Below are 15,787 nucleotides of genomic sequence, written 5' to 3'. Positions count from 1 at the left end.
TGGAAATCTCCCCCTCCCAACAGAAATATTCTCCCATGAAAAATTCCCCCGCGGAGAATTTCTTCTGCAGAACATACCCCCTCTCCCACAGAAAAACCCCCCCAGACGATGCCAACCCTGCGGAAGATTTCCCCGTACAATTCCGCTGGGAGATCTCCACGTGTAAAATTGAGTCGCCAAAGAGAAAGTTCGACAAATCCTGGAAAGTACAATGAAATCTGGCGAAATCTCCTGTGTAAAATGTCCTCTGGAAGGTTTACCCCCGGGAACTTCCCTCCCTACGGAAAGTCCTTCCTGTGAAATATCGCCCCTGCGGAAAATCTCCCGCCCCGCAACAAAAAAAAATCCGTAGGCTATACTTTCCAATGCTAACAATGGGCAAATTTCATACCTTACATTTTTAACCTTCGCAATACCTTTACGCTAATACCTCTTCGCAAAAAATTCGCAAATCTCGTAAACTAAAGAAGTAATTACATCACTGTTGTTAGCACCATCATTAATCTACAATAATGTAAATGCACCCCTCATTTTTTTCCTCTACTAATCTCCTTGCAAATAAAAACTATTCTCTTTGAATTCAATTCCATTACTAATATGTAATGTAAAGAAAACTAAAAAGATACACCTGTTTTTCCAACACGGATGTAACCTAAAAAAAAAAACTTGTTTATAATGACTTATAAATTCAGTTAATTGTGCCAGAGAAAACTTGAAGCAGAACAGATTATACCCAACCTGTTTGCTACGGGCACGTACGCAAAGTATATACCTTCAAGCAAATTCTATATGATATTTCAAATTACTATACCTTCTATAGAAATGATACCTCTTTGCAAATGACCCTGGTAACCGTCCAATTCGTTCGAGACTTACACACATAACTATGCCTTCAGGCGTAGGGTTCAAATATATAGATGCCTGGCCCGTGGTAAGTCTTATTACGCAATCACTCGTGATATCTATTATTGCTTTACTACTTACAAGGAGCGCTGAAGGGTTGGAACCACCAACAATTCGTATACCATTTTGTTCTGACAGATTTCTCTCCTTTTAATTTCATTCAAATGATAGCCTTTTCAACAAACATAGCTAAAATGAACAGAGACGGGAAAATTAAAACAAAAAACAGCTCTTTTGTCAGAATTTAAAAGACACACAAATAATATTACGTAGGAATAGCGCTGGAACTTACAATTCTTTCAATTTTTCATTAGGTCGCTAGTCAAAACAAGCTTTAAAGTGTATTAAATCTAGGTTAAATAAATCTTTTATTTATCGAAAGTAGGGGGAGGTGATATTGTATGACCTTAAAATAGAGTCTGGAATTCTAAAACAACAGAGAATTTACCTAAGACGGTGAAATTTGTGTTGAAATTTGAAATTGGACCTTAAAAATACTTTGTCTAATAAGGGATGAAGGGAAATGCCTCAAAGGATGTTTTTTGAAGTCAAAAGATCCCAACTCTCATTGAGCCTTCAGATAAATACATAATTAGTTTTAAGAACGAAACGAGAGGAGGGGGGTAGAGATTGATGTATAATCCCTTGGTACCGTATTCAGGACTTTTGTTTGGGTATTACTTTTTTTTTGGGGGGGGGGGGGTTGCTCCCTCCCCCCCCCCTCCCAAAAAAAACTTTCACATCAAAAACGTGAAACTGATATTTAATCTCTCTTGATTTCTGGGGATACCTCCGTATACGCTGTTATTATGAAAGTAAAGAGTGATATCAAACCCAAAAATGAGCAGAATTTCGTCCTTCTAGGAAGGGAACTGCCCATTCATCATTCCCTTCTCCGCCTAATGGTTGTGCAAACTTTGGAAGGTGCTCCTTTGATCCGATATTGAGATTTCTAGTCTTTTTTTTATGAGTCAAAATTAGTTTGAAACCAACCAGCAGCGGGAGGGTGGGGGGTATTTTCTTTGATTTTTTTCCGGGGGATCTTCCTCGCCCTTAGTATAAAAAGGGGTGAACAAAATAGTTAGTTGCAACTTAAATACGGGTACGGAAATTCACCACAGGATAGGGTGATATATCGGGGGAGACATATACTCCGATAATAACAGAAAAAGGGGAATGATAGGTAATTGTGGACAGAAAGAATTACTATCAATCATAATCATTCTTAAAACGTGTTTTTCCTTGAATATAAAAATTTACATAAACTTTGCCCAGAGCTTACTGGGTTTGGATGATTATCAGCTATAGAATGCTTGGGCACTTCCAATTTACAGGAGCTTGTACCAATGATTTGTGGTTTTATTGTAGGTGTCAAGACTTCAATCTGATTTCAAAAATAATGTTCGACAGAGAGTGCATTGTTGGTTTGCGCTCCGACTTTATCTTCAAACGTGAATCTTGACAAGAAAAAGCCACGCTTAACACTGATATTCCAGTGAAATTACAAAAGGATACGAAAGCTAGCAGCAGTAACATAACACAGGAGGAAAAAAAACAGAACTGTCAAATAAACGACCGCTCGCCCTGAACTTGAAAAAAAATCGACTGGTCAATTAGAGGTATGGACAAAAAGAGGCAACAAAAAGAAACGGGGTCTAGAAATATCAACAAAGAAGTTGTAGTTGCTGCTATAAACACCAGCACGACTCATGTCCAGATTCAAGAACTTTTTTCTACAATTGGAATTAACTGCCCATCGTAAAAAACATTTACCAAGTACGAAAATATTATCGGGGAGTCCATAGAGAAAATCCTTCACGATTATTTGCTAGAAAACGGTAAAATAGAGCGCCGAATGGCATTGAAGGCTGAATGAAAGATTGTTTCCAACGGAATAGTCGATACGTGTGTTATAGTTGATGGAAGTTGTTAAACACGAAGTTATGGTAATAGCTATACTGCATTATCTGGTTGTGGTGTTGTAATTGGATTCTATTCAAAAACACTCTTTTTTAAATTTCTAGTTTTTCTCAATTTGACTAAAGGCTAATACTGAGACGGAAACAAAATTCTACATCTGTCCGCTTTTTACCTTTTTTTGCGATTTTGTCTTTTAAAATCAGGCGAGAGCTTGAAACCCTGTTATTCAAATTTTGCAGAGTCAAGTTAAAGACTGCCTTCTAAACCCGGTTGTATTCATGATAAGATAACCACCCCATTTTTGCGCAGCAAAATCTCTTCTGTATAGCTAATTTTTGGTTTTCATATCGTCCAGCCTTAAAAGACTCTAAAAGAGTCTTGACAGGTGAGGCTCTAAAAGACTCACCTGTCAACAATGAACGAATTGCCTAACTTACTGGTCTTGCCCTTAGGGCTGTGGGGGGTTGGTATCCCAAAAGCATAATCTCTGGACCTTTCGACAATGCTGAAGAAAATAGATGTCTCAAATTTTGATTAGATATTTTTGGGGGAAATGATGGGTGTGGGTGGGGGGGGGGGGGGGGCTCGTCGCCATTAAATCACTTTTGACTCTTAAGAAGGGCATTATAACTTCCAACTTCCAATCAAATGTCCCATCCGAAGTTTATATGACCATCAATTCCATCAAAACCTTATATGCTCTTAGGGCATAATTTACAACTTTTCTCCCAGGGATCTGGTGGGTTACGTCAACCCTGGAGGCATTGTTCTGCATCCTTTCGGCTATTTTGAAGAAGATGGTCATCTCACAATTTTGATCAAATTCGTTTGGAGAAAGAGGGTATTGGGGGAGGCGACAATTGCTCTCAATCAATTTTGACTCTTAAAGAGGAACTAGAACTTTCAATTTCCAATTAAAAGAGCCTCCTTAAAAGTTTATACAGCCACCCTTCCATAAAAACCTCATATGCCCCTGGAGTAAAACTTACAACCCTAAAACTGTCAACCCCGAAGGCCTTGTTGTATGATCTTGAGACTATTTTGAATAAAATGTCTATCTAAAAATTTATATCAGGAGCATTTTGGGGAAAAAGGACGTAAGGGAAGGGTGTTTGTTGACCTCCAATCACTCTGAGTCTTAAAAACAGCTTTAGAACTTCTGATTTCCAATCCAATAAATCCCTTCCAAGGTTTGTACTACCACCCTTTCAATAAAATCTTGTAAGCCCCGAGGGATAACTTGTAAGCCTTGTCCTGAGGGCTTTGGAGGGGGGGGAGGGTCATCCTTAAACACATAATTACTGGACCTTTCAACTACGATGAACAAGGGTGTTTTAAAATTTCGATTGGGTGTGTTCGGGTAAATGCTGGGCGAGGGGGGCTGGTTGCCCTCCAAACGCTTTCAACTATCAAAAAGGGCACTAGAACTTTCAATTTCAAACCGAATGAGTTTGTTCCAAAGTCCATGCGACCACCCTTTCTATAAGAACCTTATTCCCCCAGGGCATAATTTACAACCCTAGCCCTGTGGGCTATGGGGGGTTGTCATCCTCAAAGACATAAATTCCGAACCTTTCAACTACGCTAAACAAAATGACTGTCTCAAATTTTGATTGGATGTGTTCGGGAAAAATGGGTGGGGGGGGCTGTTTGTCCCCCAATCACTTTTGACTATTAAAAAAGACACTAGGCCTTTCACCAATCGAATGAGTCCTTTTCAAAGTTTCTGCAGCAACTCCTTCTATACGAAGTGCTCTGGTCTAAGAAAACAATAAATAAATAAATTATACATTGTGCCCACATCGCTCTTTACTTAGGTAGTGCTATTGGGCTGCCTATGAATATTTATAAGAAATCTAAAAGAGATACGGAATTTTATAATCTGGTTCTCAGAGAGATAATTTAATGTTCTGCAGGAATACGACATAAAATTACTCTGATACAGAATACTTTCCCAGTCAGGATAGTTTTGTTTGGACACCATGTGCAGTATCACGGAATTTTTTTCTGGTAAACTTCAGGAAACCTTACAATCTTTACTGGACCTTTTCTGTGCCTTTTCACAATTCCTATACCCAGCAAAAATCTTTAGTTTGTATCTCTTACCACTTCGGAACTACAGACCAAAGATTAAGAGAAAAAACAGTCGCAAAAGCAGTAGTGTTGCTCAGCAACATAAATCAAAATATAAATTGAACCTTCAAGAAAAATGAATACTTTGATATAAAACTGTTTGTCATATCTAATTTAGTTTTAGTATTTTACAAAATCCTTAATTTCTTAAATATTTTCTTTCAGTTGAATCCACTTAGTGTATAAATTTTAAAAAAGATAATTTTACCAAAATTAATTTTTAATCTAAGCAATCAATATAGTTTTCTGTAAAGTTCAACTGGGACTTTTCTTTTGGTGGGTTTTAAGGCAATAGCAGATCCAGAATTTTAGAAGGGGGGCAGCTCGTTGTGAAAAATCCCCATATTAAATTAAGCCCAACATAATCACTTATATTTAAAGTTGCATAGTTCTGCTTCTCTTCGTTGTTTAGCTGTCAGTTCTGTAAAGCTTTCCACAAAACCACAGAAACACAAAACCACAGAAACATTCTGCAAAGCTTTCCGCAGAAACACTATCAATATTATATAATGAATTCTCGCCTCCTATTTCCACGATTAGCAAGTCTATCAATAATGCTTTCTACGCTTATAACAATATCATGGTGAACATGAAGAAGGACAAGTCCGTCGAGTCTTTCCTCCGGAATTTTATTTCTTTGCCACGTTTTCAATATTTTCAAGGTAGAAAAACTTCGTTCAACATACACCACACTTACAGTTAGGGAAATGAGGATCTGCAAGAGCATTATTCATTTCAACAAATGCCACACTGACAGTTAGGGAAATGAAGATCTGAAAGAGCGCTGAAATATTTGGGAAAATATCAGCATCGCAGTTCCGTTTCTGTGAGGCTTCTCATAGTTTTTCAGGTATTCTACATGTTCCTGCTTTGCTTTCTCTCAGATGAACCCATGGAGCTTTCCATACAAATCGGTTGGGAGGGGAAACCGATTGTTGAACATTATCACGCTGATAAGCCATGCATCGCATCAACGAATTGTTGTTTGTTCGTTTCCATACAATTCAATGGCAAGAAAATATTGAGCTTGAAAGTGTCTAGCGTTTCTACAGAAAAACAGCTTTCTAAGTCTGAAATAATCGCGTCCAGAAGGGGAATAAAAAACTAACCGTTTATAATATTCACTGTGTGAATTCAATGGCACATTAACCCAATTCATTTGCTTTTTGGGACTGTTATCAAACAGTTCGTGGTAACGAACTGTAAGTAAGGAGCGACCCGGCTCAATGGTAACCGAAACTCTAGAAAACGGGTTTTTGATACCAATAGATACATCAAAAGAATCAGATTTCAATGCTGATTTCAAATATATAACTTTCATCAAGTTTAGAGCTACCCATCAAAAGTTACGCGCCTGAGAAAATTTGGCTGATTTTCAAAAAAGGGGGAAAGACCCCCTAAAAGTTATAGAACCTTAATGAAAATCACACCATCATATTCAGCGTATCAGAGAACCCTACTGTATAGGTTTCAAGCTCCTTTATAAAAAAATGTGTATTTTTGCATTTTTTGCCACAAGAAAGTTCACGGATGCGTGTTTATTTGTTTTTTTGTTTGTTTTTTTTGTTTTTGTTTTTGTTTTTTTCCCAGGGGTGATCGTATCGACCCAGTGGTCCTAGAATATCTTGGGAGGGTTCATTCGAACAGAAATTAAAATTTCTAGTGCTTTTTTAAAATGACAAAAAAAATGTAGGCCAAATAGACCCCCTCCTCCGCTTATTTTTTTACTAAAGTCACCCGATCAAAATTTTGAGATAGCCATTTTGTTCAGCATGGTCGAAAATATGATAAAAATGTCTTTTAGGATGACTTGATCCCCCAAAGTCCCCAGGGGAGGGCTGAAAGTTATGAACTTTACTCAATGTTAACATATAGTATTGGTTATTGGGAAGTATACAGACTTTTTCAGAGGAGATTTTTGCTGGTAGGTGGGGGACGGAGAGGGTCGGGGGCTATATGGAAGGGACATCTTTCCATGAAGGAAGTTTTCAGGGGGGAAGGGACAGTGCTACGAAGGGGGCGCCGGATTTCCCAGCATTATTAAAGAAAAAGATCAGGAATTAAATAAAAAAAAAACAAGTTTTTCAACTGATCAACTGATTGTGATTAAGAGGTCATTTTGAAAGAACTGGAAAAAAAAATTCGAACTATAGTTTAAAGAGCAGGGTATTGACTAGGGGGCGAACCCCCTAATATACGTGTTAAAAATTTATGAATATAGAAGTTCGTTACGTAAGTTAATTCTAAGTTACGTATATTTATTACTAATAAAAACGTTCGTAAATAAAATTAAACAAGTTTCGAGAAAGCCATTTAACCAAATAATATGAAATTTTGTTTTAATTATTCATGTACGGTGAGCCACAATCAAAACCTGCATTAATTCAAAAACGTTCAAAAATTAAATAAAAAAAACAAGTTTTTTTAACTGAAAGTAAGGAACGACGTTAAAACTTAAAACGAACAGAAATTATTCCGTATATGAAGGGGCTGTCCCCTCCTCAACGCCTCGCTCTTTACGCTAAAGTTTGACTTTCTCACAACTCTATTTTTTTAAACAATAAAAAAACTTTAGCGTAAAGAGCGAGGCGTTGAGGAGGGGACAGCCCCCTTCATATACGGAATAATTTCTGTTCGTTTTAAGTTTTAACGTCGTTCCTTACTTTCAGTTAAAAAAACTTGTTTTTTTTATTTAATCTCTAAATATAGATCGATTGCTACCTGCCTGACTTCCAAGTGGGTAAAAAGGTCCTTAACATAGCTTGCTGAACAAATAAACATTTTTTAAATGGAGATAAATCCATTTATTTAGACACTGAAAAAAATTAGACAGTTTTTCATTGTTAGTTAGTGATTCAAGGCTCGCAATCGCTCAAAAAAAGGAAGGGGGTGGCTCACATCAGCCGCAGTTGGTTAGAGGGTAGATTATAGGGTAATCGGGGGACTGATAACGAATATTGGGGTGCACAATTCCGAACGCATGTAGAACATGGCCAATTTAGCCTATAAACTCAAATTTGGCCTATAACGACGTCAAACCGCTCTTGATTTTTTTTTACACGGTAAAATAAACTGAAAACTTTTTAAAACTTGAATATTCTGAATTCTAAGAATGAGTACTTTCACGTTGTATTTTTTTCTCCCCAAAACCTTTATTTTTTTAGTTAAGTCCTATTCAATTTTGATAACAAGGGTTTTTAATATACTTTTTCTTAGTTTTTTTTCGGTTTTTCTGAAATTTTTGTCTGCATAACTGTGTTTTTTTATGCTTTATTTGAAATCTTCTCACCATTACGAGTCAAACTATGTTCCTCTTTTCCAAAAAAATCTTAATTCTTGAACAACTATTTATTTTTCTAAATAACGTGATAGCTTTCAGAAACTAGCCTACAATGACCGAGTTTTTTAATTTTTTGTAGCTGTTGAAAAATTTAAAACGAGTCAGACTGCACATGATTCGAACCGTCATAATGTCTTTTACACGTTGTTAATAATAACAAAATCTAGGATGGAATCTTCAAGAATATACAAGCGTTTGAACAATAAAATTTCCCCCCCCCCCAAAAAAAAAGAAAATTTTCTGAATAGTAGCGTTTTACTCAATATATTTTCATGTATCGATATATTTCATATTGCACTTTTCTCGGAGTACAACGAGTCCAAATCTACCATAAGGAATCATAGCCTCTGGATCAACTATTTAGATCTTATCTATACTGGAAACAACTATCTTTATGCTGAAAGAGCTGCGGACTGGGGATTACACTTAAACGCAACAAAAGAGATGATTCCGATTTTCTTCGCATCTGGAAACCATAAACACACCGCAGCTGCGCTTAACAATCTAGAAGAAATTCTACGCCTGCCTGAAAAAGCGCCAGAAATTCAAAGAGAGTTTGTAAGTGACAATTTTGTTGTTAGAAGAACAACCGAGTCGTTTTGCTTTATTGCATGCGATATGGCTTAAGAGTCGACCGTGAATCTGGACGTCAAAGGATATCGACGAGTTTCTGGTATCGCTGGTGCGACACCGAATAAAAATGCCAGGGATCGATATCTGTCTACTCTCCCCTTTTTCGCAGCAGTGACCAGAACGCAGAAATTAAACCTGAATATGGATGACGAGACAATGAAGCATCATGAAGACACCACTGTGTTTACGAATCTGACAATAAAAGGCAGAAATCGGGGTATGGACTTGGTAAAGTTGCTCGGAAACCCATTCAAGACGACAAGAACAGAGCTGCACAACTTTATGACAGGGGATACAGCTCCAAAAGCCATAGCAAACAGTCTGCTGAACTTCCGAGACATTGGCTTCATAGCCATGAGCTCATATCTTAAAGGGATATCCACGAAAGTAAAAGTTGGCATAGTGCAAACTTTGCCTCGTTTGCCAAAAAAGGAAAAAAAAACAGCCACAAAAAAAGATTTTGTGGAAACTGAGCTGCTTAAACGAGCTCTGCATCTTGCAAATTGAACACAAACTTCGTCCCTCTGTGAGCTGCTGAAGTACAAGCTACAGCCATATCCGGCCTCACTTGCAGCATTATCATCAAGTCGTAGGGAGCCTAAGCTACGTACTGGTACAAAGTCAACAGCCTTGAACTACATTCTGCAACAGTCTGGCTTGCAGTCATGGCTAAAAATGATTCCACATACACTTTTTGAAAACTCTCCTCGATCTGATTATATAGTTGATGTCATGAGTGTCATAAGGTATTATCGACCAGAACAAAATGAGACACTAGCAGATTTAGGAATAAGTTTTACAATGGGATTCTTAGGAACATACCAGAAGCTTGTCAGTCTATCCATTTGGTTGGTGACAGGTATGGCGTTCTTAGTGACGATATAACCCGTGATTAAATAAAAAAAACAAGTTTTTTTAACTGAAAGTAAGGAACGACGTTAAAACTTAAAACGAACAGAAATTATTCCGTATATGAAGGGGGCTGTCCCCTCCTCAACGCCTCGCTATTTACTCAAAATTTTTTTTATTGTTTAAAAAAATAGAGTTGTGAGAAAGTCAAACTTTAGCGTAAAGAGCGAGGCGTTGAGGAGGGACAGCCCTTCATATACGGAATAATTTCTGTTCGTTTTAAGTTTTAACGTCGTTCCTTACTTTCAGTTAAAAAAACTTGTTTTTTTTATTTAATTTTTGAACGTTTTCGAATTAATGCAGGTTTTGATTTTGGCTCACCGTACATGAATAATTAAAACAAAATTTGCATATTATATTTGGTTAAATGGCTTTCTCGAAACTTGTTTAATTTTATTTACGAACGTTTTTATTAGTAATAAATATACGTAACTTAGAATTAACTTACGTAACGAACTTCTATATTCATAAATTTTTAACACGTATATTAGGGGGTTCGCCCCCTAGTCAATACCCTGCTCTTTAAACTATAGTTCGATTTTTTTTCCCAGTTCTTTAAAAATGACCTCTTAATCAAAATAAGTTGATCAGTTGAAAAACTTGTTTTTTTTTTATTTAATTCCTGATCTTTTTCTTTAATAATGCGGGGAAATCCGGCGCCCCCTTCATAGCAATGTCCCTTCCCCCATGAAAACTTCCGTCCGGGAACGTTCGGGCCCTATAGGCGGGGCCCCTCGCCGGCCCCCCCCTCCCAGAAAAAATCGCCTCTGAAAAAGTCTGTATAATTCCCAATAAACAAAACTATATGTTAAAATTGAGTAAAGTTCATAACTTTCAGCCCTCCCCCTGGGGACTTTGGGGATCAAGTCATCCTAAAAGACATTTTTATCATATTTTCGACCATGCTGAACAAAATGGCTATCTCAAAATTTTGATCGGGTGACTTTGGGAAAAAAATGAGCGGGGGAGGGAGCCTTGTTGCCCTCCATTTTTTTTTTTCGCTTAAAAAGAGAACTAGAACTTTTAATTCCCATTCCAAGGAAACCTCCCACGATATTCTAGGACCACTGGGTCAATACGATCACCCCTGGGGAAAAAAAAAAAAAACAAATAAAAAAACAAAAAAAAACGCATCCGTGATCTTTCTTCTGGCAAAAAATGAAAAATTCCACATTTTTGTAGATAGGAGCTTGAAACCTCTACAGTAGGGTTCTCTGATACGCTGAATCTGATGGTGTGATTTTCATTAAGGTTCTATAACTGTTAGGGGGTCTTTCCCCCTTTTTTCGGAAATCAGCCAAATTTTCTCAGCGTAACTTTTGATGGGTAGGACTAAACTTGATGAAACTTAATTATTTGAAATCAGCATTAAAATCTGATTCTTTTGATGTATCTATTGGTATCAAAATCCTGTTTTTTAGAGTTTCGGTTACCATTGAGCCGGGTCGCTCCTTACTTACAGTTCGTTACCACGAACTGTTTGATGACTACTCGTTCAACCTCAAAGAAGCATCTGGCTGTCGAGAAAGAAGAGGATATCCTAGAGGAAATATTTCCAGTAACGTTTTGCAAGCCTTGCCACTTGTGTACAGCTTGAATGGATGTGACACCATAAGCTTTCTGAATGGAACTGGAAAGGTCCGCTTTTTTCGAACTGCGAAGTCTTTGGAAACTTTGTTGGGGTCTTTAACTGATGAAGTTCGAGCCCTTGCAGAGAAGCCATCGTCTGTGCAAAATGATGGTTTAGTCAACGTCTGTAAGCAGCTTGTGGTTATAGTGTATGGCGGAAGTGAGACTAAATGTAATAGTATGAATGACCTTTGAGCATATTTGTACCCAAGATTGGAGGATTTGCAGGGTTTGCCACCAACTGATATCTCGTTTCTGCTTTATTTGAAAAGGTGCATGTTCCAGTCAATGATTTGGATCCAAAGCCACAAGCCCCGTACTGATTTACCTCAGGCTGTCGATATGGGCTGGAGAATTGAAGATCATGAACTGAAGCCAGACCTAGTTTCTGCGATACCGCATGGGCTAGCATTGCTTTCTTTTTTCAACTGTGACAAGACGAGGTGCGGCTCGCGCTGCAAATGCTCCAAAATAGTTTTCTGTGACAGCACATGCAAGTGTAGAGCTGACCCCCAAAAATGCCTACTTTACAATGTGAATCACAACGAGTCCGAAGACAAAGATGAAGAAGAAAAAGAGATTTTTTTTCAAATCATTTTCAGTTTTGGTATTTGATTTTTTATTTGTTTTCATATTAAACTGCTAATGCAGTCGTCTAAACCTTATTTTCAGCAGATCATGACAGTTACCATCTACTACTCAATATCCGTTGACCTGATCCAACCAATTGGATCATTGGCCCCTGCTATGCTAAGAATTAAAGAAATTAGTGTATTAAATCAGCCTTAGTCACCTCTGCACCACACGTTCACACGGCTTCGCCACCTTGAGGCTCGTATATGAGCCTACGTAAACCAGATGGTATCTACTACTACAGTAGTAGTAGTTTTTTTCCTGGTTAAAATATTAGTTGTATAGAATGTAAATACATGATTTGATTCCAAAAATAGAGATCTATCGTTTGGTGAGATAAAAATTACAGGTTGTGTTTACAATATTTCGAGTAAAACGCCAATATTCAGAAAATTTTCTTTTTTGGGGAGGGGGAAATTTTCTTGTGCAAACGCTTATATATTCTTACAGATTTAAGTCTTGACTTTGTTTTTATTAACAAAGCGTAAAGGACATTCTGAAGGTTCAAATGATGTGCAGTTTGAGTTTTTTCGTTTTTTTTAATAGCTAAAAAAAAAAAAAAAAATCTGTCATTGTAGGCTAATTTCTGAAAGCTATGAAGTTATTTAGATAAAATATATAGTTGCTCAAGAATTACGATTTTTTTTGAAAAGAAGCACATGGTTTGACTTGTAATGACGAGCAGAATTCAAATAAAGCATGAAAAAATATACTTATGTAGGCAAAAATTTCAGAAAAACCGAAAAAACCTAAGAAAAAGTGTATCAAAAACCTTGTTTTCAAAATTAAATCGGGGTTAACTAAAAAACAAGTACCTAAAAGTACCTGTTCTTAGGCTTCAGAATATGTCAGGTTTATATATTTCAGTTTATTTTACCTTGCCAAAAAATCAAGAGCATTATGACGTCATTATAGGCCAAATTTAACTTTATAGGCTAAAATGACCAAGTTCTAAACGCGTACGAATTTGTGTACCCTGATCACAGTTTATAGACAGTAAGCTTATCGCATAAAATTTCTGGTCTTCGGTCTCGGTGCGAACAAAAAGCTCCTCCCGCTTGTTTCTGCCTTAGCGGATTAGTCTGTTATCGTCAATCACTGAGAAATGGTTACCAAGTGCATTATTCGTAATTGCGAAAGCAGAAAAAAACTTGGTGAGCCAGCCAAGTGGTGTGCAAGTGTCCCATCTCACAGGTATGACTTAATTTATATTCAAATTATGACTTAATCTATTATTTACGTGGACTCAACTGATCGGCCTGTGTAAGATTTTATAAAAAAGGGGGCGGGGGGGTTGATGAAATTTGTGAAAATAAGGAATTTTTTCTTCTTCTAATAACTGGTGGGGTTGGTGTGATGGTTTCAGGGGCGGATCAAGGATTTTTTTAGGGGGGGGGCGCAAAATAGGTTGATCCGACAAACTTACGTTAGGAGCAAGTTTAATTAATTCAAACTTTCGTTAATTAGTTAAATTACACTACTTTAGACTACTTTACGGGGGTAACCCTCGCCCCCCCCCCTCTGGATCCGTAACTGGATAGTTTATCATTTTTTTTTCACGTCGTGATGTTTATTTTATCAGATTGTAGTTCCTGTGATATTTGAAAAATATAGTTACCTGTTTAGGCGGATAGCCTAGATAAAACTAGTTTTGTTTTCAATCAATGTTTTCATATGAAATGGGCAAAACTTTTCTTGAACTTTAAACAATAAACACCTCTGTTTGAAAATCTTTGCACTTTCTGAATTTAGATAGCGATAAGGGTTCCTGATTGAGAATAATTTTAGGTCTTGAGTTCTAATTATTGGTTGTTGTGGTAAAAGTTGCCACAATAGCCCTATCCAAGAAAATACCAAACGTCTGTTAAGATGTGTTTTTCTTGAAATTATTAGTGAGTTTCCAGAAAGTTGAAAGACATCACTCATTTTAGTCGTAGACCCAAAATTTTACGGGGCTTTGCACTAAAAAAGCTCTTATTAAAGAATATTCTTCCAGTTTGTTTACCAGAAAACTAATAATAGGCCTTTCCTACTGCTGAGTCTGTATAATCTTAGACCTTTTACGGCAAAATTTTCAAAATATTTCTAAGACTTTTTTCTAACGGGGAACTATAAGAAATAATACATTTTTAGCTATACATTTCAAAGATTTCAGCCGCTAAATTTTACGTACCTATCAGAGAGACGTACCTATCAAGGAAAATAAACTAGCAAGTAATTATTTTAGTTTTAGTAGTTTAAATATTTGATTATCTCTTTTTTTGAACAAAGGGGTAAATTTTTTTAAAATTTATTTAAAATAAAACTTTTAAAACTGAAATATCAATGCGAAGCACCAAACATCATAATCAAATGTCATCGCTTTATGTTCAAATAAAACTTATTTTTTACTTGATTATCGTCGTAAATTTATTCCTTGCCTTTCTTTCCATTCTTAAACCAATATTATATTTACCTTTTGCATTATTACAGCCCACTATATATACATTCATATGAATTTATATGCAGTGTTACCGCCATACCAATTATTCTCCTTTCCTTTTTTATTCTTTAATAATAATTTCTGGTCGTTTTGAGTTGAATTATTGTAGGCTTCTATTTCTACTGATCTTAAGTTTAATATGGCCTTTACTTTTCTTTAAAAAAAACTTTCTTTTTCGTAAAGTTTTCGTAGTATATATATATATATATATATATATATATATATATATATATATATATATATATATATATATATATATATATATATATATATATATATATATATATATATATATATATATATATATATATATATATATATATATATATATATATATATATATATATATATATGTATATATATATATATATTTATATATATAAATATAAATATATATTTATATCGGCGCGTACAAACAACTCCTCTCATTTGATCTGCCATTAGCGGTCCAATTACCCTGGAACACGTATTTTGGCAGAAACTTTCTCAAAATGCCTTTGAAACCAACTTGAGACTTCGAAACCTATTTTTAATTCCTAAAAACATCTAAGAATAACATTACACTACTAACTACCGATTTTCATGTATGTATTGGAATAAATTAATTTAAAATTAGTTTCTTCAAAATTAGTGTTCCAACGTTGAAGCCAAGTTTCGCGTCCAAGAGAAATCTGACTTGTCTACCCGCGAAAAGATCTGATAACGCCTATGTTTCTATCTGCAAAAACGTTCTCCGGAGCACTCGCACCCCTGTCCGGGTTTTTATAATGGGAGAGATAGAGAATGATCATACTGCTAATTATATAAACTGTGACCCTGATATTCGTTATCAGTGCCCCCGATTACCCTAGAATCCACCTTCAACCCAACTGCGGCGAATATGAGCCACCCCTTGAAAGATAACGGTCCCTGGATCACTGACTATGTCTAAATAAATTGATTTATTCCCATTTGAACGTTTATTTGTGCGTCATAGAACGGCAGTGTGGTCTAAGAAAAAGGATACCTAATTTAAGGTGTTGCCTCAAAAATATGGCTTGATGCGGACTCAAGGTCCAAGCTCTTCTTCTAAAATAGTCGACTGCGTGGTAAAAGCAGTGCAGATATGCAACTAAGAGTGTAAATGGTGACTATCAGATGCGAGGATGTGACAACAGTCAATAAGGATTTTACTTTTGCTGCAGTTGTGGGTTCTGCCCAGCCGC

Source organism: Artemia sp. Qi Xiang Cuo, chromosome 15 (genome assembly GCF_049724085.1).
Source record: "Artemia sp. Qi Xiang Cuo chromosome 15, ASM4972408v1, whole genome shotgun sequence".
Taxonomy (NCBI): domain Eukaryota; kingdom Metazoa; phylum Arthropoda; class Branchiopoda; order Anostraca; family Artemiidae; genus Artemia; species Artemia sp. Qi Xiang Cuo.
The sequence above is the reverse complement of the archived record's forward strand: the minus strand, read 5'-3'. Positions refer to the sequence as shown.